This window comes from Triturus cristatus, chromosome 5_1, assembly GCF_964204655.1.
Source record: "Triturus cristatus chromosome 5_1, aTriCri1.1, whole genome shotgun sequence".
Classification (NCBI taxonomy): Eukaryota; Metazoa; Chordata; class Amphibia; order Caudata; family Salamandridae; genus Triturus; species Triturus cristatus.
The window spans coordinates 746,644,105-746,670,567 of NC_140587.1; positions in this window are offsets into that span (position 1 = coordinate 746,644,105).

Consider the following 26,463-nt stretch of genomic DNA (forward strand, 5'->3'; position numbering starts at 1 on the left):
TGGTGAACATAAGATAACATGACTCTGGGTCCTCTGCCCTCATGTGACACCTCACTCACCCGTACCCTTCACTGCTCAATCTGCAATCTCACTCAAACAAGCCCATCACTAACCATCCGTTCATTCGTCCCACTCTGCATTTACATCCGCACCCAAATTCACATTGTCACCTCACTCATCCTGCAGTCACTCCTCTTACCCTACTCTCACACTGTCGCATCGCTTACTGTGCACTCACATGGGCACTCCTGCCACCCACACAGCGCAGAGGGTTAATGTGCCTGCTACAAAGAATGTGTACCATGCAGATCACAGAACTGAGTGTGAGTAAACTATGAGTAGCGCTATAAAAAATGAAATGTTTTTCAGAAAGGTGCTATAGAGAGATGAGGTGCGTTGTTGGTGAGTAATAGTGAGGGAATTCATGGAAAAGGTGGAAATGGGGAAGGGGCGCCAAAAAAAGACTGTTGCACCGTGTGCGACCAGTGCTAAGGCCACCCTGGCTAGGAGTGTTAGCCCCCCCCCAAATTTCGGTTCTAATTGCACCCATGGTGACACTTTACTCACCTGTCACTCTCACTGCTCACTTTGCATTCATTCCTTCCACTCTGCAGTATCACCCAAACTCGTCACATCACTCACCCTACTCTCACACTGTCACATCACTCACTGTGCACTCAACAGGCACTCTTGTAACTCACACAGCTCTCCCTTCACTCACATCTTCACGCACATATTTAATCACATGAGCAATGCACTCACCCACACAAACAAGCACAGCACTTACCGCGGAGTCACACCACTCACATTGCACTTCCTCCTCTCACCCGGCACTCACACGGACAAACCTCTCAGCCTGCAATCATACAGGCACCCTGTTACTCTTGCCTGCACACAGATACAATAGTTTGTGGGAACTCATAGGGTCACACCACTCACTCTGCACTAACTCCCCTCACCATGCACTCACAAGTCACTCTAACAGATGACACTTCACTCTCACAGTCGTGCACCACAAATAGGCACACCACTCCCCGTACATTTACACTACTCACGCCACCCTGAACCCACTTCTCTCACTCTTCATGCACTCCTCTCACCTGACACTCACATGGGCACTTCTCTCAGATTACATTCATGCAGCTCACCGGGCAATCAGATCTGCATATTTTTCACCCTACACTCACACCACTCATGCTGCATTCACTCTTCACCATCACCCAGCACTTACATGAGCACACCTCTTACTCTGCACATGTAAAAATTACACAACTCTCATGAATCTACACATATTACCACAAAAGCACCCACATAATACCTTCTCTTTCCTTGGAACAAGAAGTCTACTTAATTCCATCTTCAACAATGGGGCTCATGCAAGAGGGAAGAGTGGACAGAGAATGTGGAATGGCACAAGGAAGGAGATTAGGGTTGAGGCTTTGGGGTATGGTGCTGGATTGAGGATTGTGTGGTACCTTCAGCCATTCCTAGCTTTTCATTCATCATAATGCTTTATTCTGGGACACATAGTTTTTAAAGTTTTTTACATTGCAAGTTGGGTCTGAAAATCCCAAAAATGCAAAGTGTTACTTGATAAAATCCATGGTTGCTGAAGAAGTCAAGCTTTTCATAAGGTCAGTTGGATGCTGTGCTATTACATGTTAGAACATGGATTAGTTAATTTCCAATACTGTAACTGCTTGATCCACATGTAAAACCAAATATAGGCCCTGTACACCTACTTTAAGGAAGTGCACTTTTCATTCACATCATGCTTGTACCAAACATTGACATGTCAATATATTATTATTTTTGAAAGGCATATAGAGAATATGTTTTTATTAAGTATCACTAAAAGGCAAAATAGGAATAGCAGAAGCAGCAGGGCAAGCTTTTCTAATGCAAAAAGCAAATTGACTAATGGAAGTGTGATTGGCAGTGTGTCTGTGTGTGAGTGTGACAGAGTACAAATGTGCAAGAGAGGGCAAGAAATAAAGTGAGAATGTGTATGTGAGAGAATGTGTGCGTGTGAGTGTATGTGTGTTATGCATTCAAGTGTGCAGCTGGTCTGGCATACTGGAGGTTATTCTTGTCTTATGGACAAGGGCACTAACAGCATATGGATGGGAGGTGTTACCTACGACAAAACTGCAGGCTCTGGCATGCTTCTATTAAGACACCATCATTCGCTGTGGGGACGTGAACTATCTAACTGAGAAAGCCGCTAACCCAGTCATACCCATCAACAGGGACACAGAACACGTGCCATCACATCCGGTTGAAGGCCCTGACATGATGCAGGCAATTCTTAGCAAATGGGGTGGATCCACAGCAAAATGTTGGAACTGATATTTGAGGTAACTCTTGTCATAAGATTTCCTGCACTCATTGTATAGGGGGTGTCAATGGCAAAATGATGACCCTTGTATAACGGAGGGAATTTTTAGAGGTACCCATGACTGTGGCTGAAGTATCCATGGTAAATGTCTGGCACTGTCATATTGTATGTACTTATTGGCAGAAGGGGCTCACCCTTAAAAAAAGTGATGACCTTGGTATAGTGGAAGCAATTTATGACTTAAGACAATTGAAGAAAAATAGATCTACTCCTAGGAAAGGCCAGGCTTCCCTGGTGCACCATGAAATTACTGGAATATTTCATGAATTTCCTATAAGGGTTTGCAGCATTTTGGAAATTTGATCCTAAAATGTTCAAAAAATTCTCAGGGTAGAAGTCTACTCTCCCATCTGCCATAAATGATCTATTCTACAAGAAATATGTTAAATTGTTTTGCTTGCTGGCATTTGATGGGAAGTATCATACTCCACCACTGACATAGATCTTTTTCCTCATATAATGGCTAGGAGGTTAGCTCTGATCCCATTTCTGGAAATGCTTGTACTGCCCCATTGCTGGGAGCAGGACTGGCTTTAGCGTGGTGCAAACAGTGCAGCTACACCTGATATTGACTTTGGTGGGGGGCGCTGTGTTTAAAAATAATTTTGGATTGAAAAGCACATCAACTTCCTTGTGCATCAGGAAGATTTTAGGCAACAATAAAATGTCACGATAACTCTGGTGATTAATGTTCCTACTAGTGAGAGTTCGGATTTTTGTCTAGTGGAAGTTTTCGCTCATTGTAAAGTAGTGTGGAGGGTTAATATGCCTGCTGCAAAGAACATGTACCTTGCAGATCACAGAACTTAGTAAGTGAAATATGAGTAGCACTATAAAAAAACTTCAGGATTTTTCACATTTGGTCTAATGCAAATACCAATAAAGCATTCTTGCAAACTGTGACTACATACCTTTTTCAAAATATTTCACTACAAAATGATGTGATTGTATTCGTTTAACGTATGTACTGTCTCACGCTGCTGGCGATTTGTATAGGACCACTGGAAAGTCTATAAGGTTATCCCTGTCCCCCCCAGAAATATGGGGGCATATCAGCAAGGGCCGGCGATAATTATCACTAAGCGCACTTAGCGCGAGGATAATTATCGCAGGCCAACTCTGAATTTTATCGTGGAAATAGCATTCTATCAGCAACGCTTATCTCCAAAGCGATAAAATTCAGAGCGCAAGCTGCCAACTGTGTGATTATCGCTGGAAATCCAGCGATAATCGCACAACTTTTGGCGATAGCTTGCTGATAGGGCTACACATACTTAGCCATGATATCCACCTTCCATAGGATATCATGGCTAAGTCAGTTTCATAGCAGGCGGGAGGAAAGTAGCGATAACAGAGGTTATCGCTACTTTTCTTGTCGCTATTCTGCTTTGCGTGACGCTAAGCGACATTTCTCCTGTTATTCTGGGGAGGAACGCACACTTTGCATCTCATTAGAGATGCACAGCTGGGCATTAAGGGAAAGTGCGTAGAAGCATGGATTCACGCGTTAGCGTGTCCTTGCTAATAGGGCGTTAAAATTATCGCCGCTTTTTCATCCGAAAACGGAGGCAAAAGTGGCGATAATTTTTTATCGCCTCGTTGATGATATGCCCCTTAGTGTCTCCTCCTACATCCTTGCCCGGAGTTCTCGTGGGGCAAGCGTGAACTCTATACTGTTGCAACCCACTTGTGCTAGATCCTTCCGGCTGTTGCTAAAGTTGTGGCCAGACAAAATGTCTTGGCCTCGCGCACCACAAGGACAAACTTTTGTTCAAAATATGAAATCTGCTCCACCATTGTCTCATATAATTCCAGTGATGGAAAATCAAAAAGAAACTGATCACTGCATTAAATCGTAAAGCAGGACCTTAACTTCCACCTGGAGAACAACAACGACTGCAACACCAGCACCCTGCTCGACAACCTCGCCAATCTTGGACTCAAGCAGCTGGTATCCACCCCCACCCACCTCGCCGGACACACACTCGACGCCGTCTTCTCATCCTGCAAAGACATCGTCTTCAGCCACGCCACAGAGCTCCAATGGACGGACCACAGCTGCGTCCACTTCACCTTCAAGAGAACGACGACCCACCACCACCAGCAACAGGCCGCCCGCAGAAGCTGGAACAAGATCACAGCAGACCAGCTCGCCACCTCCCTGAGCCAGCACCCCCCTGCCAGCTCAGCGAACCCCAGCCAGGCCGCCAACAACCTCACACAGTGGATCAGCAACTGCGCGGACGAACTCGCCCCGCTGAGGACCCCGCCCAGCAGACCCGGCAGCAAGAAAGCCCCGTGGTTCACCGACGAACTCAAGAGCTCCAAGAAGAACTGCCGAGCCCTCGAGAAAGTCTGGAGAAGGGATCCCACACCGGACAACAGGACCACCTTCAAGCTGGCCACCCGGAAACACCACCAGCTGATCCGCGCCGCCAAGAAAACTGCTTTCAAGGACCGGCTGGACAACAACGCACACAACTGCAAGGAACTCTTCAACATCGTGAAAGAGCTCTCCAACCCCAGCGCAGAAAACAACGACATCACCCCATCGCAAGACCTCTGCAACTCCCTCGCCTCATACTTCCACAACAAGATCGCGGACATACACAACAGCTTCAGCAACCAACCAACGCACACCAAGACCGTACAACCACCCCTCACCACCACCCTCCAAGCCTGGACTCCGATCAGCACCGAAGACACCATCCGCACGATGAACTCCATCCACTCCGGATCACCGACCGACCCCTGCCCTCATCACGTCTTCAACAAGGCTGACGCTGTCATCGCACCCCACCTGCAAGACATCATCAACACATCCTTCGACACCGCCACCTTCCCTGAGAGCTGGAAGCACGCCGAACTCAGCGCGCTACTCAAGAAACCCACAGCGGACCCCACCGAACTCAAGAACTACCGCCCCATCTCGCTCCTCCCGTTTCCAGCCAAAGTCATCGAGAAGACCGTCAACAAGCAGATGGCCGCCTTCCTCGAAACGAATGGATCCCTCGACCCCTCACAGTCCGGCTTCCGAGCCAATCACAGCACCGAGACCGCCCTCATCGCCGCCACCGATGACATTCGAGCCCTGATGGACAACGGAGAAACAGCGGCCCTCATCCTCCTAGACCTCTCCGCAGCATTCGACACTGTCTGCCACCGCACCCTAGTACAGCGCCTCAGCAACGTCGGAATCCAGGACAAGGCGCTGGAATGGATCATCTCCTTCCTCGACGGAAGAACACAGAAAGTCCGTCTACCACCGTACAAGTCAGAGGCCACCGATGTCATCTGCGGCGTCCCTCAAGGATCCTCGCTGAGCCCCACCCTCTTCAACGTCTACATGAGCCCCCTCGCGGCCATCGCACGGCAACACCACCTCAACATAATCTCCTACGCCGACGACACCCAGCTGATCCTCTCCCTGACCAACGACCCCGCCGCCGCCAGAGCCAACCTACACGAAGGGATGAAGGACGTAGCCGAGTGGATGACGACCAGCCGCCTGAAGCTGAACTCGGACAAGACGGAGGTCCTCATCCTGGGCTCCTCACCCTCCGCCTGGGACGACTCCTGGTGGCCTCCCGCCCTGGGCACCGCACTCAAACCGACAGACCATGCACGCAACCTGGGCTTCATCCTGGACTCCTCCCTCTCCATGACCAGGCAAGTCAACGCCGTCTCCTCGGCGTGCTTCAACATCCTACGCATGCTACGGAAGATCTTCTGGTGGATCCCCACCGAGACCAGGAGGACCGTCACCCAGGCCCTCGTCACCAGCCGACTGGACTACGGCAACGCCCTCTACGCCGGTACCACCGCCAAGCTCCAGAAGAGACTCCAGCGGATCCAGAACGCCTCAGCCAGACTCATCCTCGACATCCCACGAACCAGCCACATCTCCGGACATCTGAGAGACCTTCACTGGCTCCCCGTCAACAAAAGAATCACCTTCCGCCTCCTCACCCACGCACACAAAGCGCTACACGACCAAGGCCCGAGCTACCTCAACAGCCGAGTCAACTTCTACGCTCCCAAACGCCACCTCCGATCAGCCAACCTCGCCCTCGCCGCCGTCCCCCGCATCCGAAGAGCGACCACAGGAGGAAGGTCCTTCTCCTACCTGGCCGCCAAGACCTGGAACTCCCTCCCGACCGACCTGCGCCTGACCCAAGACCACCTCTCCTTCAGGAAGAAGCTGAAGACATGGCTGTTCGAGCAGTAGCGGCACCCCCCCACCCCCAGCGCCTTGAGACCCTACGGGTATGTAGTGCGCTCTATAAATGTCACTGATTGATTGATTGATTGATTGAGCTTCACCGGAATCAGCTGCAGAATGATATGGTGCTGTACAGCAGAAGAAAGTTTCGAGGAACCCTAACAAGATGTTCCATTGCTAGGAAAAGTGTAATTTTCAAATTTCAATTTTTTACACAGACGCGTGTCCTTGTATTCTGGAAGAGAGAAAGCTTACATGATAAATCACCGAAAGAAACTACCCCAGGGAGAGATGCAAATAGTAGTAATCAGTGGATAAATTGAGGTTTTGCTAGAATAGCTTGTAGTTGGAGTCACTTTTCCTATTATCTCCTCACTTTTTGTATCGCACCATTTCCAGTCTAAAATATACCTGGCCGCACAATTTTCACACACAGAAATATGGTAGATTTGTTTTAGCTCGCTCCTCCGAGAATGAAGCTTAGAGAATGCGAAATGAACTCCAAATGTGATATATATTCCTGCTGTATCTTGTCTGCTTTTGCAAACCCGGGAGACCACACTGCTGGTGATGAGAACACAAGTGTCATTCTTTAGCCTTCCTGTGAGAAAGACTGTCGGTGTTCTGTCGAATCCAAGATTAACTCAACAGGACATTGAACCAAGTGCAGATTTCAGATTGCCTCTGTGGGATGGAGGCTCCTGACTCCTCCTTCGACAAGACAATGCAGGACCAGGGAGGAAGGGAACATTTGGATTGGGCATGATAACCTTTTCACACAGATGTCAAAACCCATTGTCATTAAAACCATAAAAATGAGCGTGCAGGTTGGGTTCTGTTATGTGCAATTGTATTTGCAGCCCATTAAAATGTGATGCTCGGCAAGCGATATGGAGTGGCATGCCACTGACAGAAAAGCACAAATACACAATGCCTTTCACTTGAAAGGAAGGAAGGAGCCAATTGTATATTAGAGCCCATTATGTACTCAAATTTACAATGAAGCTATGCATTGTGAATAAATTAAAAGCCACAAAGGAATCATCTGACATGTGAAGCCTGAGGACGCAGGTCAATGTGTTTTTTTAAAGGGACAGACTTATGAGACGACCTTAAATACATTTGGAATGCACTTGAAGAAAACACTTTATTGTGCATGAAATCAACTAGAAGAAAAAGATAGCAGTTTTGCCTTATAGTTGGTGGTATATGGAATGTTGTAGAGGAAAGTTTTCCATGGGGCAGTGAGAAGAGAAGCAGGTGGTAGTGCCAGATTGCATAACCATAATCGCTGCCATGAGAATGCAATATGCTGTGGCACTTGCCTGGTTTATATTCTGGTACTATGACAGGAAGCCCGATCTCCAGCCATATAGCATCCTAAAGTATCCCTTACCCAGTCTCATGAGACTGTGTATGAGCCAGGAGCAGGATTTCCTTGGTGTCAGCAGCAATGAGGCAGTGTGTGAGGAAGGACCCAGTAACTGGGCCCAATCACATTCACCCAGTCATAAAGGACTTCTTGGCCTAGGGGGCGCAACGCAGGCCCTCACAGCCCCTGACATACAGGGTTGGGGTGGGCAACCCTCCAAGAAAGGCCCCATGCAGCCCAAAGCCAATTAACATTATTGAAATATGGGTGACTTGGGGGCATATTATCAAGACAGGCGATAAAATTATCGCCGCTTTAGCGGCAGAAAACTGCCGCTAAAATGGCGATAATGGGATTGATAATATGCTCTATGGCATTCTAATTGAAACCTATGTTAGATGTGAAGGACATCTAACATGGGCTTCAACTAGAATTCCATAGAGCATATTATCAAGCCCATTATCGCCGTTTTAGAGGCAGTTTTCTGCCGCTAAAGCGGCGATAATTTTATCGCCTGTCTTGATAATATGCCTCTTGGTTTCCCCTCGAAGCATTGTGCAGGAGGGCCCTTGCTTCAAACCACTGCCCTGGCTCCTTCCGATGGTACATAGGGGCATATTATCAAGCACGGCGTTAAAATTATCGCCGCTTTAGCGGCAGAAATGGGCTTGATAATATGCCGCAGAGAATTCCAATAGAAGCCCATGTTGACACCAAAACATGGTCTTCTATTGGAATTCTCAAGGGCATATTATCAAGCCCATTATCGCTGCTCTAGCGGCAGTTTTCTGCCGCTAAAGCGGCGTTAATTTTAACGCCGTTTCTTGATAATATGCCCCATACTTTCAAGCATGAGAGGCTTTGGGAAATAGAGAGAAGGTATCCAGTGAGAGAGAAACATGCTTGGTGCAGGGAGTGTAAATGAGTTCAGGCGGGCAGAAATGGGAGGGGGATGTTTGATACTCCTGGAAGAGTAGTATATTGGTCTCTATATCTACAAGTGCCACATGCTATTAACGAAGGTAATCAATGCACACTGTAAGGCTTGGTTACAGGTGTGGCAGAAAGGGATTTGGGGTGAACGGTTTGAAACAGGATATCTCCCCCCAATTTAATCTTGACTAAAGGTCCCTTCTTCGCCTCTATAAAAAGGGGCCCGCCTGATTGCAAACGTTTAAAACCCTGCATTCACATCAGACCCCTTAACTTTTACCATCCCTGAATTCTGCGGAGAGTACAGATTTGATGGAGGAAAAAAATCATGCAGACAAGCCCTCTCTCTTGCACAGTTGTAAAAATAGCTGTGTCTGGCGGAGAACAGGGTGCAGAGCTGCTAATTGAACGATAATCCATGCCCACTCATTTCGATAGACACTTTAATTTCATAATTTTGAGAAGTGGTTGGATTTCAGGAAGATAGATGTACCAGGAGAGTTGGTTGCTAGGAGAATGAGAACTGCAAAACACAGGATTGTACACTCGGTTCCTGTGCATTATTCTGCCAACTCTACCAAACACTCTGCCGGAACATCCCCTGCACTAAACCGATGTTTTTACATATGTATATTCAACACATTTACGAAGATCACAAATATTAAATGTATTTCTTTTGTGTAACTCTTGCTATTGAAACCCAGGGTGGAAGACTGAATCAAAACGTGTTAGAGATGAAACTTCAGTTGGGGCAAATTAACCTTTTTGCATTTCCCAAGGCTTTTTCACTTTATGATCAATTGTTTTGACCACATGTGTTTATTTGTATTGCTTTGTTAATAAGGCTCTCAGTGACACCAGAGCAAATTGTAGGGGATAGGACTTGTGAACTGAGGGGCATATTATCAAGGACGGTGTTAAAAATGATCGCCGGTTTAGCGGCAGAAAACTGCCGCTAAAGCGGCGATTATGGGCTTGATAATATGCCCTGGAGAATTCCCATAGAAGCCCAGTGTGAGAAGTTGGCCTGATATGTAGTGCTCACTATTCTAGTGATCACTGTGTATCATTCCAAACGACCCTTATTGATGATTGGTTGTAAGTCAACCTTTTAGACCAGCTATCCTAGTAGCGTGGATACGAGCAGTCTTAGGCTAAACTCTAGAGGGCGTGTTAAGCCAGCTGTTTACCATCACATATACCCCTTGAACACCAAGTGAAAGGACACCACACAAGTTGTTATGAAAATAAAAGGATATTTATTTATAACAAGACTACCCCGGCTCTTTATGAGTCAGGGAGCTAAGCACACTACAAAACTCTTAGGAAAATACTTCAGTTGCACAATTTACACAAATGCCCGAGGGGCACGAGAAACCATCTACACTAACAGTGAAATGCGAATGGTTAGAGTCTGGAGGTACTGATTCCGGAGTGATCCGATCAGTGGGACTAAACGAAAAAGGAACTGGACACTTGTAGAGCGAACCTGCGATGGAGCACCGAGATGCTCGAGTTACCTAGCCCGGAGGCTGCGGCTGCGTGAAGGTCGGCAAGATGTCGGGAGTCCTCGTGTAGTCTCAGGAGCCTGAAGGAAGAAGTTGCTGGCAGGCGACCAGTGACGATGTTCAGAGCGATCCAAGCCTGGATCGGTGATGAAGGAAACCTGAAAGCAGAGGGGACTCAGTTCTCAACCGCTAGCCAACGATCGTGTGGGTACCAGGAGGGTACCGGCTGAAGTCACCTCGACCAGGTGAGTGGGTGACGTCGGACTCGGCTGTTCCTCGGGCCAGGAGGCGCGGCGGCGACCAGGATGGAGGGCGAGCTGTCCCATGAAGGTGTCTGCTGTCGATGATGCTGGGCCCAGGCAGGGGCAGCGGATCTTGGCAGTGGCAACCCAAGCGGGGGAGTCAAGATGGCGTCGGGAGTGGACCAGGAGGGTCCGTGGTACTCCTCTGTTGAAGGGGAGCAAGAGCCAGTCTGGAGCAACCAGACTAGTGATGAAACAATCGTGGTGGGTCGTGAAGAGGGCCACAAGCCGGTCGGCAAGTGGTCGAACAACGCGGTGAACAGCAAGGAGCGGAAGGGCCCCCACGCAGATCTCGGGGATGCTGGGGAGGCAGACTTCGATGCTGGAGCTGCTCAGGGTTAGGGCTTCTCAAACCCTAGGTGCACTCACTCGAGGGTCCCTCGGTGGGCGTGCTAGATAAGCGTCGTGCAGGTTCTGAAGATGGCCGGTCCCGCAGGTCTCGTCACACCTACGACTCTCAGCTGGGCTGATGAGGTAGGTAAAAGGTCAGAGATGGCAGGGAACTCGGGTCCCGTCAAGCTGGGCAGTCTTGATCCGTAGGAGAGACTTACAGCAAACCGCAAGCGCTTAGATGGTGCCTGCTGGTGCAGGGTGGCTACTCCTTAGCCACAAGGGAGAGTCTTCAGAAATAGTCAAGAGTTCCTTTCGTGGAAAGTGGTTCGTGATTCGGAGTTATCCGATTATCTGATTATCCAATTTGGGAAGGGGACTCGCTCCTACCTTTATTCTAAGAAAAGGGGCTGGCCCGTGACTAGGTTCTACCTATGGGTGGAGCCAGGAGGGGGTGGTTACACCCCTATCCTTTGTCCGGCTTCGCGCCAGCTCAGGGGCTGGTGTGCCCCCGAAACTGGTTTGAGCCGGGCTATGCACAGTGAGCACCGGGGTGCCACTTGCAATCACCTTCCTTTCAGCCCTGCCTACCTGGGATACACAAACCCTGTCTGGGACGGTGCTAACACCGCCCTCGACAGGAAACCCTTTGTCCAAGCTCCCCTTGCTGGAAGGTCCCCCAGCAGCAGGAGGTCAGACTTGTGTCTGGTGGCAGCATCCATTTTGTGATGCTGAGGCTTGAGTCAACTTTAACCGGGGTTCAAGGTTACTTCCATGTCGTGTCCCTCTAAAAGGGGGGAATGCTAACCCCGTCACCAGGACTGGCGAGGGGTTTGTATTCCCATTCGTATGACACCTTACTCGACATGTGTAGGTGATGTGAGGCCAAAGTTAGCAAATAACCGCCAGGATTATAATGCATTAAAAGTAGTTGGCCCGCGTCACCATGGAACGGCTATTAGGACTTGGTTCCACAAGCCGTCGACGGGCTCAGCTCGCGCCAGAGCACCGTCCCACATGATTCCCTGCACTCTGCCTTCAGGATTGATAAGGCCTGCTATAGGAGTGACTGATAGGAATCCATGTGTCCATTTTAGGGTTTAGGTGTAGGAATACTACACCTACAGCAACGGGTGATTACACCACGTGGCCCCAGCTGTCGTGCAGCCAGTTGTGTCAGATTTGGGCGGCCATTCCAGGGGTGGCATAATACATGCTTCAGCCCCTGGTAGGCCCTGGGTACACCGATGCCCTGGATACCTGTGGTATGCTGAGACAGGGGCTGACAAGGCGGCCCAGTTCCAATTAGTGGGTGCACCTAACGTACATGTGTGTTAATTTCGAGAGAGAACAGCTAGGCTGTGGGTCTGATTGGCAGGCCCACAGCCGGGGAAAGTCGTAAACCAATGAAGCAAAAGCAAAAAATCTGGGTGATCATAGGATTGCAGACCCTACTCTCCTACATGACCCCCCCCCAAACTTTGGGACAATAAGCTAACCTTGACCAGGTGAGTCTTCTTGCTCTAAGTGGAAATACCTGGAGAGCCCATCTGCATTGCCATGATCAGTGCCAGGTCTATGCTCCACTGTGAAGTCCATCCCCTGTAGGGAAATGGACCACCTAAGTAGTTTGGGGTTTTCACCCTTCATTTGATTTAGCCACAAGAGGGGCTTATGGTCGGTCTGAATCTTGAAGTGAGTGCCAAACAAGTATGGCCTCAACTTCTTCAGGGCCCAAACCACAGCAAAGGCCTCCCTCTCAATAGCTGACCAATTCTTCTCTCTGGGGTTCAGCCTCCTGCTAATAAAAGCTATGGGCTGGTCATGACCATCAAAATTCAGTTGCGATAGAACAGCTCCCACACCCAGCTCCGAAGCGTCTGTTTGGACAATGAATGGTTTGGAGTAGTCTGGACTCTTTAGGATAGGTGCTGTGCACATGGCCTGCTTTAGGTCATCGAATGCCTTCTGACAGCTTGCTGTCCACTGAACTTTTTTTTGGCATCTTTTTACTTGTCAGGTCGTTTAGCGGGGTCACAATGGATCCATAATTTCTGACAAATTTCCGGTAATAACCAGTCAGGCCCAAGAAAGCTCGAACCTGAGTCTGGGTGGTTGGAGGAGCCCAGTCCTGGATGGCCTGTATTTTGCTCTCCAATGGTTGAACCTGGCCTCCACCTACAAGGTGGCCCAGGTATACAACCTGTGTCTGCCCTATCTGGCACTTGGTGGCCTTGATAGTGAGGCCTGCCTTCTGCAGGGCCTCTAACACTTTCCTCAGGTGGACCAGGTGATCCTCCCAGGTGGAGCTAAAGACAGCGATATCGTCCAGATACGCCGCACAGAAGTCGTCCAACCCAGTGAGAACTCGATTCACCAGCCTTTGGAAGGTGGCAGGTGCATTTTTCAAACCAAAGGGCATTACCACGAACTGATAATGCCCACCCGGGGTAGAAAATGCTGTTTTGGGCTTGGCCTCCTCAGCTAACCTGATTTGCCAATACCCAGCTGTCAGGTCAAACGTACTTAAGTAGTTGGCCGAGGCCAACCGGTCGATAAGTTCGTCTGCTCTTGGTATCGGGTGGGCGTCGGTCTTAGTGACCGCATTGAGACCTCTGTAGTCCACGCAAAACCTCATCTCTTTCTTACCGCCCTGGGTGTGAGGTTTCGGCACGAGCACTACGGGACTAGCCCAGGGGCTGTCCGAGGGTTCAATGACTCCCAGCTCCAACATTTTCTGCACCTCTGTCTTGATGCAGTCTCTGACATGATCAGGTTGCCGATAGATTTTACTCTTTACGGGCAGACTGTCCCCAGTGTCGACCTCATGGGTACACCACTTGGTCTGACTGGGTGTCAGAGAGAACATATGTCGAAAGGATTGAAGAACCTGTTTACAATCCTCTTGTTGATGTCCAGAGAGGCTGCCACAAAAGACAACACCATCTACTGATCCATCGTCAGGGTTCTGAGAGAGCAGGTCTGGGAGAGGGTCACTCTCCTCCTCCTGTCCCTCATCTGTGGCCATGAGCAAGCCCATGCCCTCCCTGTCGACATATGCCTTGAGCCTGTTTACATGGAGCACCCTGTGGGGGCTCCGGGGAGTTCCCAGGTCTACCAAGTAGGTGACCTCTCCCTTGCGCTCAATGATCGTGTGGGGCCCAGACCATTTGTCTTTGAGTGCTGCTGGGGCCACTGGCTCCAGCACCCACACCTTCTGTCCAGGCTGGTACACAGTCAGGACAGCCTTTTGGTCGTGCCAAGCTTTCTGTAATTCTTGGCTCGCCTCCAGGTTTTTAGACGCCTTTTCCATGTACTCCGCCATCCGCGAGCGGAGACCGAGTACATAGTCCACAATGTTTGATGCTGGTTTTCTGAGAGGTCTCTCCCATCCTTCCTTTACCAAACAAAGGGGTCCCCTTACAGGATGTCCGAACAGAAGCTCAAAAGGGCTGTAACCAACCCCCTTCTGCGGGACCTCTCTGTAGGCGAACAAGAGGCAGGGTATCAGGACATCCCATCTCCGCCGAAGCTTTTCAGGTAGTCCGTGAATCATCCCTTTTAGGGTCCTGTTGAATCTCTCAACAAGCCCATTGCATTGTGGGTGATAGGGTGTGGTGAACTTGTAGTTGACACCACATTCCTTCCACATAGCAGTCAGATATCCCGACATGAAGTTTGCACCTCTGTCTGAGACGACCTCCTTAGGGAAGCCCACTCTGGAGAACACTCCAAGTAGGGCCCGTGCCACCACAGGTGCTGTAGTGGTCCTAAGGGGAATAGCTTCAGGATACCTGGTGGCGTGGTCCACCACCACCAGTATAAACTTGTGCCCTGATGCTGTCTGGGGTTCCATTGGTCCGACAATGTCGATCCCCACTCGTTCAAAGGGTACCCCCACCACTGGTAGTGGTATGAGGGGGGCCTTTGTCGTGCCACCTGACTTACCACTGGCTTGGCAAGTGACACAGGAGCGGCAAAACTCCTTCGTATCTTCGGACATGTGGGGCCAGTGAAAGTGTGGAACAATTCTGTCCCAAGTCTTATTCTGGCCTAAGTGACCTGCAAGGGGAATCTCGTGGGCCAAGGTGAGAAGGAAACCTCTCAGAGACAAGGGGATGACCAGCCTCCTGGTCGCACCAGGTTTGGGGTCTCTTGCCTCGGAGTACAGGAGTCCATCGTCCCAGTACACTTTGTGGGTACCTGTGGCGTTCCCTGCAGCCTCAGCAGCGGCCTGCTGTCTGAGGGGTTCAAGTGAGGGGCAGTCTAACTGTGCCTTCCCCAGGTCTTCCCTGGAGGGTCCCCCTGAGCCCAGAAACTCAACCTGACCAAGTTCAAGCTCTTGCGGCTCAGTTTCCCTCAGTTCTTTAAGGTCAGCCTCCTCGGAGACTTGATCCACGACCTGGGGCAAGGGGGAAGGCGAAGCCTTACCCTTACTGCTCCTTTTCTTGGAAGGTGTCTGGTCCGTTCTTCCAGGATCCAGCACCTGTTCAGTGGGGCATCTTTTGGCCTGTGACCTGGTCACAGCAAGGACATGTGCTGGCAAGCCTAACATCTCCATGTGAGTCCTCTGCTCCACTTCTGACCATTGTGATGTTTCCAAATCATTGCCCAACAGACATTCTACGGGGAGGTCTGAACTAACCACAACCTTTTTCGGGCCACTTACCCCTCCCCAGGAGAAATCAACAACTGCCATACTGTGATTGGTAGTGACGTTGCTGGCATTGGTCACTAGGTAACTGGTACCTAGCATGATCTGTCCAGGGTCCACGAAGTTAGGCGTCACCATGGTGACACTGGCACACGTGTCCCTGTAGGCCTGAGCCACTCTTCCATTTATCAAAGGTGTCTGTCTGTACTTGCCCAAAGTATTGGGACTGGCCTCAGGGGACATATCCATATCCCCTGTACAGACAAGGACGGCCTGAGTGAGCGTGCCGACTAAGTCGTCACTCCCCTCGGTTCCCAAGGTTAACCCAACTAATGCCTTGGGAGGCGCACTACCACTGCTGACTGTACTAGGGGGCGCAGGTGCCTTAGGGGCTGCAGTGGTAGGAGTTTGCCCTCCTTTCTTGGTGCACTCACTAAACCAGTGAGTCTTACTTTTACAGTATTGGCACCACCTTTTTGACTGGCCTTCTTGAGTCTTCTTCTTCTGTGAAGCCTGACCCCCACCCTCTTTGGTTTGTTGGGGACCTGTCGAAGACTTCTGGTCATTTTGTTCGTTCTTGTTACCCTTTTGGTCTGCTTTCTTCTGACCACCCTGGTTCTGATTCTGGTTCTGCTTGACCCTTGTTCTGACCCATCTGTCCGCCTTCTTTCCCAATTCTTGGGGAGAGGTCAGATCCGAGTCGACAAGGTGCTGATGCAACAATTGGTTCTGACAGTTGTTTAAAATCTGTTCTCGCATGATAAGATTGTACAATCCTGTGTAATCAGTAACCTTGCTACCCAGCAACCAGCCTTCCAAAGCCTTAGTGGCACAATCGACAAAGTCAGCCCAAGCCTGAGACTGAATTTTCTGGGTGTCCCGGAACAGCACCCAGTACTGTTCCGTGGTTAAGCCGAACCCATCAATCAGTGTGTTCTTCAGGACTTGGTAGTTGTTAGCATCCTCAGCTCTTGTAGTGAGGAGCTTGTCCCTTCCTTTACCTTCAAAGGAAAGCCACAGTATAGCTGCCCACTGATTTGGGGGGACGCACTGGACAGTGCAGGCCCTCTCCAAGGCAGTTATCCACTTGTGGATGTCGTCCCCTTGTTTAAAGGGGGGCACTATTTTACTCAGGTGTCTAGTGTCTATACCCCTGTCTTTCTCTCTATTGAGAATGCTGCCACCAGTGGGATCTAACCCACTTAATTTCTGCTCTCGGGCCAAGGCGAGTCTTTCTTTGGCGAGGGCAAGTTCTTCCCGCTCGATCCTCAGATTGACCTCCCGCATCTTCGCTTCATGCTCCCTCCTCTGAGGGGAAGTCATCCCTCTCTGAGATGATGCCTGAGAGACATGTGTATGAACCGATCTGCCAGAGCCTCTGGAGAGAGACCTAGCTCGTCCGTTCCCAAGGTTAAGCCTGCTTGAGCGTGGGCCCGGGGCTCCCCCAGCTCCATTCTCATGCCTGCTTAAGTTGGTCCTTGTAAGCCTGCCGACTACCACTGGACCTTTGTCTGCCTCGTCTCCCGATAACTCGTCCTCGTCCTCCTCCTCTGAGGGGAGGTCGAGGTCTGGGTCACCGAGGGTTCCCTCTAAGGGCGGCATGTTCCCATCTGCACTGGGGGGACCTGTGTTAGAGGACCTCCTAGCATCGTACGCCTCTAAGAGACCTATCAGAATTGCGATGGTAGGGTTAGAACCCTGGTTTAGCTTCCTGGAGGCACACAGTTGTCGCATCTCCTTGAAGCTAAGAGTTGCATATCGTGACACGACCTGTGGAGGGTCACTGACCACTAAGGGAGTCTGCGAAGACTCTCCGTGGATCGACATGCTTTTCTAGTGAGGTGTAAGTGTTGCACCTACCTACACTATGGGTTTACCTACTGATCCCTTGCTAAGAGTTGTAGTCAGGGTGTGCTAAGCCCTGTTACACTACAACAGCCGGTTCAGTAGAACTCGGAGTATTCTAAGTTAAGTTATATGTACCTGGGTACTTATGTGATCTTTCACTGCGATATTCTTAGGATACGTGTGTGGTAAAACAACAGCAAGCTCAAATCCCAACCGCTGCTCACCAATGTGAGAAGTTGGCCTGATATGTAGTGCTCACTATTCTAGTGATCACTGTGTATCATTCCAAACGACCCTTATTGATGATTGGTTGTAAGTCAACCTTTTAGACCAGCTATCCTAGTAGCGTGGATACGAGCAGTCTTAGGCTAAACTCTAGAGGGCGTGTTAAGCCAGCTGTTTACCATCACATATACCCCTTGAACACCAAGTGAAAGGACACCACACAAGTTGTTATGAAAATAAAAGGATATTTATTTATAACAAGACTACCCCGGCTCTTTATGAGTCAGGGAGCTAAGCACACTACAAAACTCTTAGGAAAATACTTCAGTTGCACAATTTACACAAATGCCCGAGGGGCACGAGAAACCATCTACACTAACAGTGAAATGCGAATGGTTAGAGTCTGGAGGTACTGATTCCGGAGTGATCCGATCAGTGGGATTAAACGAAAAAGGAACTGGACACTTGTAGAGCGAATCTGCGATGGAGCACCGAGATGCTCGAGTTACCTAGCCCGGAGGCTGCGGCTGCGTGAAGGTCGGCAAGATGTCGGGAGTCCTCGTGTAGTCTCAGGAGCCTGAAGGAAGAAGTTGCTGGCAGGCGACCAGTGACGATGTTCAGAGCGATCCAAGCCTGGATCGGTGATGAAGGAAACCTGAAAGCAGAGGGGACTCAGTTCTCAACCGCTAGCCAACGATCGTGTGGGTACCAGGAGGGTACCGGCTGAAGTCACCTCGACCAGGTGAGTGGGTGACGTCGGACTCGGCTGTTCCTCGGGGCAGGAGGCGCGGCGGCGACCAGGATGGAGGGCGAGCTGTCCCACGAAGGTGTCTGCTGTCGATGATGCTGGGCCCAGGCAGGGGCAGCGGATCTTGGCAGTGGCAACCCAAGCGGGGGAGTCAAGATGGCGTCGGGAGTGGACCAGGAGGGTCCGTGGTACTCCTCTGTTGAAGGGGAGCAAGAGCCAGTCTGGAGCAACCAGACTAGTGATGAAACAATCGTGGTGCGTCGTGAAGAGGGCCACAAGCCGGTCGGCAAGTGGTCGAACAACGCGGTGAACAGCAAGGAGCGGAAGGGCCCCCACGCAGATCTCGGGGATGCTGGGGAGGCAGACTTCGATGCTGGAGCTGCTCAGGGTTAGGGCTTCTCAAACCCTAGGTGCACTCACTCGAGGGTCCCTCGGTGGGCGTGCTAGATAAGCGTCGTGCAGGTTCTGAAGATGGCCGGTCCCGCAGGTCTCGTCACACCTACGACTCTCAGCTGGGCTGATGAGGTAGGTAAAAGGTCAGAGATGGCAGGGAACTCGGGTCCCGTCGAGCTGGGCAGTCTTGATCCGTAGGAGAGACTTACAGCAAACCGCAAGCGCTTAGATGGTGCCTGCTGGTGCAGGGTGGCTACTCCTTAGCCACAAGGGAGAGTCTTCAGAAATAGTCAAGAGTTCCTTTCGTGGAAAGTGGTTCGTGATTCGGAGTTATCCGATTATCTGATTATCCAATTTGGGAAGGGGACTCGCTCCTACCTTTATTCTAAGAAAAGGGGCTGGCCCGTGACTAGGTTCTACCTATGGGTGGAGCCAGGAGGGGGGTGGTTACACCCCTATCCTTTGTCCGGCTTCGCGCCAGCTCAGGGGCTGGTGTGCCCCCGAAACTGGTTTGAGCCGGGCTATGCACAGTGAGCACCGGGGTGCCACTTGCAATCACCTTCCTTTCAGCCCTGCCTACCTGGGATACACAAACCCTGTCTGGGACGGTGCTAACACCGCCCTCGACAGGAAACCCTTTGTCCAAGCTCCCCTTGCTGGAAGGTCTCCCAGCAGCAGGAGGTCAGACTTGTGTCTGGTGGCAGCATCCATTTTGTGATGCTGAGGCTTGAGTCAACTTTAACCGGGGTTCAAGGTTACTTCCATGTCGTGTCCCTCTAAAAGGGGGGAATGCTAACCCCGTCACCAGGACTGGCGAGGGGTTTGTATTCCCATTCGTATGACACCTTACTCGACATGTGTAGGTGATGTGAGGCCAAAGTTAGCAAATAACCGCCAGGATTATAATGCATTAAAAGTAGTTGGCCCGCGTCACCATGGAACGGCTATTAGGACTTGGTTCCGCAAGCCGTCGACGGGCTCAGCTCGCGCCAGAGCACCGTCCCACATGATTCCCTGCACTCTGCCTTCAGGATTGATAAGGCCTGCTATAGGAGTGACTGATAGGAATCCATGTGTCCATTTTAGGGTTTAGGTGTAGGAATTCTACACCTACAGCAACGGGTGATTACACCACGTGGCCCCAGCTGTCGTGCAGCCAGTTGTGTCAGATTTGGGCGGCCATTCCAGGGGTGGCATAATACATGCTTCAGCCCCTGGTAGGCCCTGGGTACACCGATGCCCTGGATACCTGTGGTATGCTGAGACAGGGGCTGACAAGGCGGCCCAGTTCCAATTAGTGGGTGCACCTAACGTACATGTGTGTTAATTTCGAGAGAGAACAGCTAGGCTGTGGGTCTGATTGGCAGGCCCACAGCCGGGGAAAGTCGTAAACCAATGAAGCAAAAGCAAAAAATCTGGGTGATCATAGGATTGCAGACCCTACTCTCCTACACCCAGGTTCTGGTGTGAACATGGGCTTCTATTGGAATTCTCCAGGGTCATATTATCAAGCCCATTATCGCCGCTTTAGCGGCAGCTTTCTGCCGCTAAACCGACGATAATTTTAACGCCGTTCTTGATAATATGCCCCAATGAAAGTAAATAAACACAATTTGGAAAGTAATAGAGCTCATGACAATAAAATCATTCCACTTTAGCAAATGTCTTCCATCAAACTTTCAAACTCAAATTACTATGCAGGCTCTATTTGTTGTTTGCTTTTCGACCTTTCCTTTACTTTATCAACGCCTCTGAAGCAATTGACTAAGGGTCGGATTGGCATCTACAGAAATCTGGCAGGGCCAGAAAGGCTAGTTTCACAGGTCAGTGTCTGGGCCGTTTTTTAGGTCTCACCTGACCCAGCACATGCGCTGGTCTGGCGAGACTTTTTGTGAGGGCTCAAAAAAATGCTACCATGGCCAGCCTAGAGCTACAGTGCATGTGCGCGGGCACACGTTTAGAAACAGAGGCTGGCAAACCTCGTCATGCTCATTATGCGCCCGTGATCACTTTCACTTTCGCCCGCGATTACTTTCGCGGCGCCCCTTTGATGTTCTCGTTCACAGAACATCAAACATCAAAGAACATGTTGTTGTGTTAATGCTTTGCTGCGCCCCTTTGACTTACAATGTGCTTTCTCTTTCCACAAACTCGATGTTTGTGTTCCTTTATTTTGAGATGCTTTTAGTATTACTGTTTTGTGACTTAAAGAACATTAAGGAAATGCTACTGTGAAACTGGACAACGTTCACAGTGTTTATTTCTGATCGCAGCGGCTGCTTCAAGTCCTTTGCACCCTTCAGGGAGTCCTTTCGTTGGTGCTTTCATGAGGACATGATAAGGAAGCTGGAAACTTTTGGCACATTCTCTTTAAAAGCACAGCATGTTAGCGACTGGTTAATCGATTAGACCTATGTAGTGCTTTCGATCTCAAAGCGCTATGGTGGGTGCAGCAGTTACAACTCATGAAATATGGGGTGCAACTCACAAGGAGGGGTCAGGTTTGAGTGCACATTGGCTGCAATCGAACTCTTAAGATGATGGGCTGTGTGTATCCATTATCAGCACTCACTCTTCGCTAAGTGATCTTGTTTGTTTTGTTGTTGTGTTAATGCTTTGCTGCGTCCGTTTGACTTACAACGTGCTTTCTCTTTCCACAAACTCGATGTTTGTGTTCATTTATTTTGAGATGCTTTTAGTATTACTGTCACTCACACAACCACAACCACACACACAACCACACACACAAACACAACCACATGCACAACCACACAACCACACACAACCACACATACAACCACACACCCACACATACAACCACACACAACCACACACATACACCCAACCACACACACACACAACCACACCCTCAACCACACACACACAACTACACACACAACCACACACACACAACCCCACATACAACCCCACACACAACCACACACACCACAACCACATGCACAACCACACACACAACCACACGCACAACCACACAACCACACCCAACCACCCAACCACACACACAACCACACACACAACCACACCCAACCACACCCAAACACACACAACCACACCCAAACACACACAACCACACACACACAACCACACAAACCGCACACACAATCACACACACACACAACCACACACACAACCATACACCCACAGCCACACACACACAACACACACAACCACAACCACACACACAACACACACAACCAAACACACACACAACCACACACACACACACAACCACACACAAAACCACACATTCAACCACAACCACACACACAACCAAACCCACAACCACACCCACAACCACACCCACACAACCAAACACAACCAAACACACACAACTACACACACAACCACACAACCACACACACAACCACACACACACACAACCACACCCACAACCACACCCACAACCACACACACACACAACCACAACCACACCCAACCACACAACCATACCCACAACCACACACACACAACCACAACCACACACAACCACATACACAACCATACACAAAAGCACACACACAACCACACACACACACAACCATACACACACAACCACACCTAACTGAACACACACAACCACACACCCAACCACACACATAACACACACAACTGCAACCACACACGCACAACCACACACAACCACAACCACACACACAACCACAACCACACACAACCACAACCACACACAACCACACACACAACACACACAACCACAACCACACACAACCACACACACAACCACACACACCACACACAACCACACATCCACACACACACACCCACACCCGCACCCAAAACCGCACCCACAACCGCACCCGCAACCGCACCCACAGCTGCAACCACACCTGCACCTGTACCCACACCCATAACCACACCCTCACACACAACCACACACAACCACACACACACAATCACACACACACAACCACACACACACACAATCACACAGATACACAACCACACACACACAACCACACACACACACAACCACACACACACAACCACACACAACCACACCAAGCATTGGCATAGCTAATAGGCCTCGCCTTTGGGACCTTATAAGTGTTTATCCACGCAACAGTTGATGTGGTTGCACCAAGGATAATGTGCTGCATAACTAAATACTTAGAAGGTCCCAAAAGCGAGACTTATTGGCTATGCCAATGCTTGTGTTTAGCTGTTTGTGGGCCTGTTTTATGGTCTGGCGGGGCAGTTTAACTATTGATATGCCTAAGATTACCACAAGCATTGCCTGCAGCAAGCACAAGGGCATGCTGTCTTCCATACCTTGCACACTATATGATGCTCAGTGGCATAGGAACGGGGGTGGGGTGGTCTGCCCTTGGCGGCACGAGTTTTGGGGGCACCCCACCAGCTCTTACCTGTTGCTGTGGAAGGTGGCAAGCACAGGGACTGTCGACACCCCCTCTCCAACCTGTGGCAAACAACCTGACCACCACGATGTTTTGGTGCCCGGGTCTATTTTGTATCCCTGTCCGACCATAACTTTGTCTCTTTACGAAAACAAAACACAAATGTCACTCCATGGGTTCCCTCTAATGCGCTAGTTACCTACAAGAACCTTGCATCACCTATTGTATATAGCGCGAACATTACCCAAAGGTGTCAGAACGCTTTACAAAAGAACCAGTTGTGTTACATAAGGACTTTGGATTACATGAGTTACATAAGAGATACAAATGGAAACAATTGCAAATGTACAAGTTATAAAGTCACTCAAGGAAGAGATAAAAGCAGATAAACTCTAAGATCACATAGGAATGGTAGAAGTACAAAGGTCAGCTACATATAGTAGTAGTTAGAGTTATATATATATATATACAAGTTGCAAATTCACACAGGGTTACATTTTAACAGTGATTAGGCTTAGGCAATTATATATTACATATTTACAGAGCAGGAAATTCTTGCCAGGTGTTCAGGTGGTTTTGCATTCAAGGATGGAGGTCTTTACGAAATCAGGTCTCCCGCCCGGTTCAAGCAGTGAGGCCCCAGCAGGCCCAGTGGGCCAAAACTGCGTATAGACATTATAAGCTGCAGATGCCATGTTTGAGTCAGGCAGACTAAGAGTCAAAAGGAGGACAGTTCATTGATATGTAGCGTTTGTCAGATTCACCCCTTAGGGAGGATTGGTCTGCCCTTACTGTCCCTCCTGGGCCCCAGTCTTGTGATTGCTCCTTCCCTCCTGCACATTATTTACCTTGCACGCGGATTCTGGCACTCGCAGTGGTATTGATGTCTGTATTTGTCCCCACTGCTGCCATTTTGGAGTCAGGCAGACTGCTTGGGGGGCTTTCTAACTTGTTCAGATGCCGCTGGGGAGCCCTGGTCCTGATGTCCCCAAAGCCCCCAGTGCTGATGTTCGCTGCGGCGTCTCTGCTCACGGGTAGGCTCTGGTGGCCCGAGGCTTCACTCCGTCTCTGCGTTCCACCCGACGAGGCTCCGGCGGCATGGATCGACGGTTGAGTTCTCAGTCGCGGTTCCAGGTGCCCTCTCCGAATGGGCCGGGGGCCCACCGAGGATCTTCACACCCAAACTCGCCTCTTCAGGTGCGTCGCATGTCCCTGAGCAGCTTTACCCCCAGAGGCCCCGCAGCGGTATGAGCCACGGGTGAGCCTGGGGGCTGGCCATCCAGCCAGATGGCCGGTGGTGTGCAGGGGCTAGGGAGACTGGGGGCGCAGATGGAGACCTGCAAGATGACTGCACTGTCTCCCTTCAAATGGGGATCTTGCAGGCAGTGAGCACCAATCCCTGAGACGGGTGCTGCCCGGGCCTCGGCGGAGCCAAGGTGACTGTTGATCTGTTGGCTGTGCCACATATTTACAGGCTTCACACCAGTGCAATGATGTTTGGTCTCCCCCTTTGGTAATCTTAGCGGCGCACGGGTTTGGACCCGCTGACTCCAGAAAGACTGCGTGAACTGGTAGCCCATAATTTCGATTGCAGTCCCCTCTAATCTATTAGCGGCACAACTGGACAAGTCCTACCACCCATGCAGAAGTGACACCCTAACAACGTATCAGTGGGGAGAGGCAGCCATACTGGTGGGGCATAGCGTGTGTCATTCTACGGAAAAACCCTAAGCAGAGAGTACTGCAATTCTCCAAATCCAGCGGTCTCACTGCGGTATGTGGAGACTGCCCACACAGTGGAGGCCCCCCCCAGCTCAGACGCCATAATGGCGGAACTGCGTGCGGGATTTCGCTCACTAGATGGCCATTTTGATTCGCTAGAGAAGAGGTTGGACACTATGGGAGCTTGACAAGATGTCCACGTCGCCATTTGGATACTGCAAAGTTTGAAGTCTGTTGCAATGAAAAATTAGGACTTAGAAGCGAGAAGCAGACGTAACAATCTACGCATTTTGGGTGTTGCTGAGTCCGCCAATCCCGGCAGAATGGATCTTTTTGTGGAAACATTACTCACTGACTTGTTTGGTAAGGAGGCATTCACGTCCACCTTTCTGATTGAGAGGGCGCATCGTACACTTGGTCCCCGGCCCAACCTGGGTGCCCCCCCCCCAGACTAATCATTGCCCGCGCGAAACAGGGATATGGCCCTGCGGCTGGCACATGAGGCGGGCACTTTGTCCTGGCAGGGTTCCACAACACCTCTCTTCCCTGCCTTCACTGCGATGGTCCAGGAGGCACGGAGGAAGTTCGCTGGAGTGAAGGCTATGCTTAGAAACCTGGGCCTCAAGTGCGGTATGATTTATCCTGCCCCTTTGAGAGTAGATGTTGCTGGGAAGACCCGTGTGTTTCATACACCAACAGCGGCTCAGGAGTTTTGCTGGGACTATAAAAGAGCTAGGGGCTCTCAGGGTAAATCCACTGCTGGAGTCTCTCGACCTCATAGTGGTGCAGCGGCCAGTGTGGAGCAGTTTACTTTGGACTGATCTGATTCATTACACTTTAATAATGGGGGGATAAACTGTCTCTCTAGGTTGTGTGAGCAGAGAGCCATTAGATAAATGTTTTAGGTAACAGGTGTAAAATTTGGCAAAGTCGGGTGGTTTGATGAGGCGTTGCCCCCCCGGGTATTTATCACCTCTGATTGGTTCAGGGTTCAGAATGCATATGTTTGTTCTCTATTCCTCATTATGTGGGGCAGTTACTGTTGCATTTTTCATATTAAGCAATTGGATAGGTCCCTGCAATTGGATATGCAGGGATGGGTCAGGGGAGGGGAGGGGTATGTATGATGTTTTTTCAAAGAATTGATACTCCTTTTATTTCTGCTGCGTAAAGGGTACATAGCTCTACAAAATGCATGCTTAGGCACAATGTTAGGCGTTTCTCATGATGACACGTGACCACTTATCAATTTATACCGATTTGTCACTCCTCACCTGGAATGTTAGAGGTTTAAAAAAAACAGGAAAGGGAAGCAAGTGCTGGACTATCTCCAGAGGCATCATATAGATGTTGTGTTCCTTCAGTAAACACACTTGCCAAGATCTACGACAACACTCTATGCGGCATCCAGTGG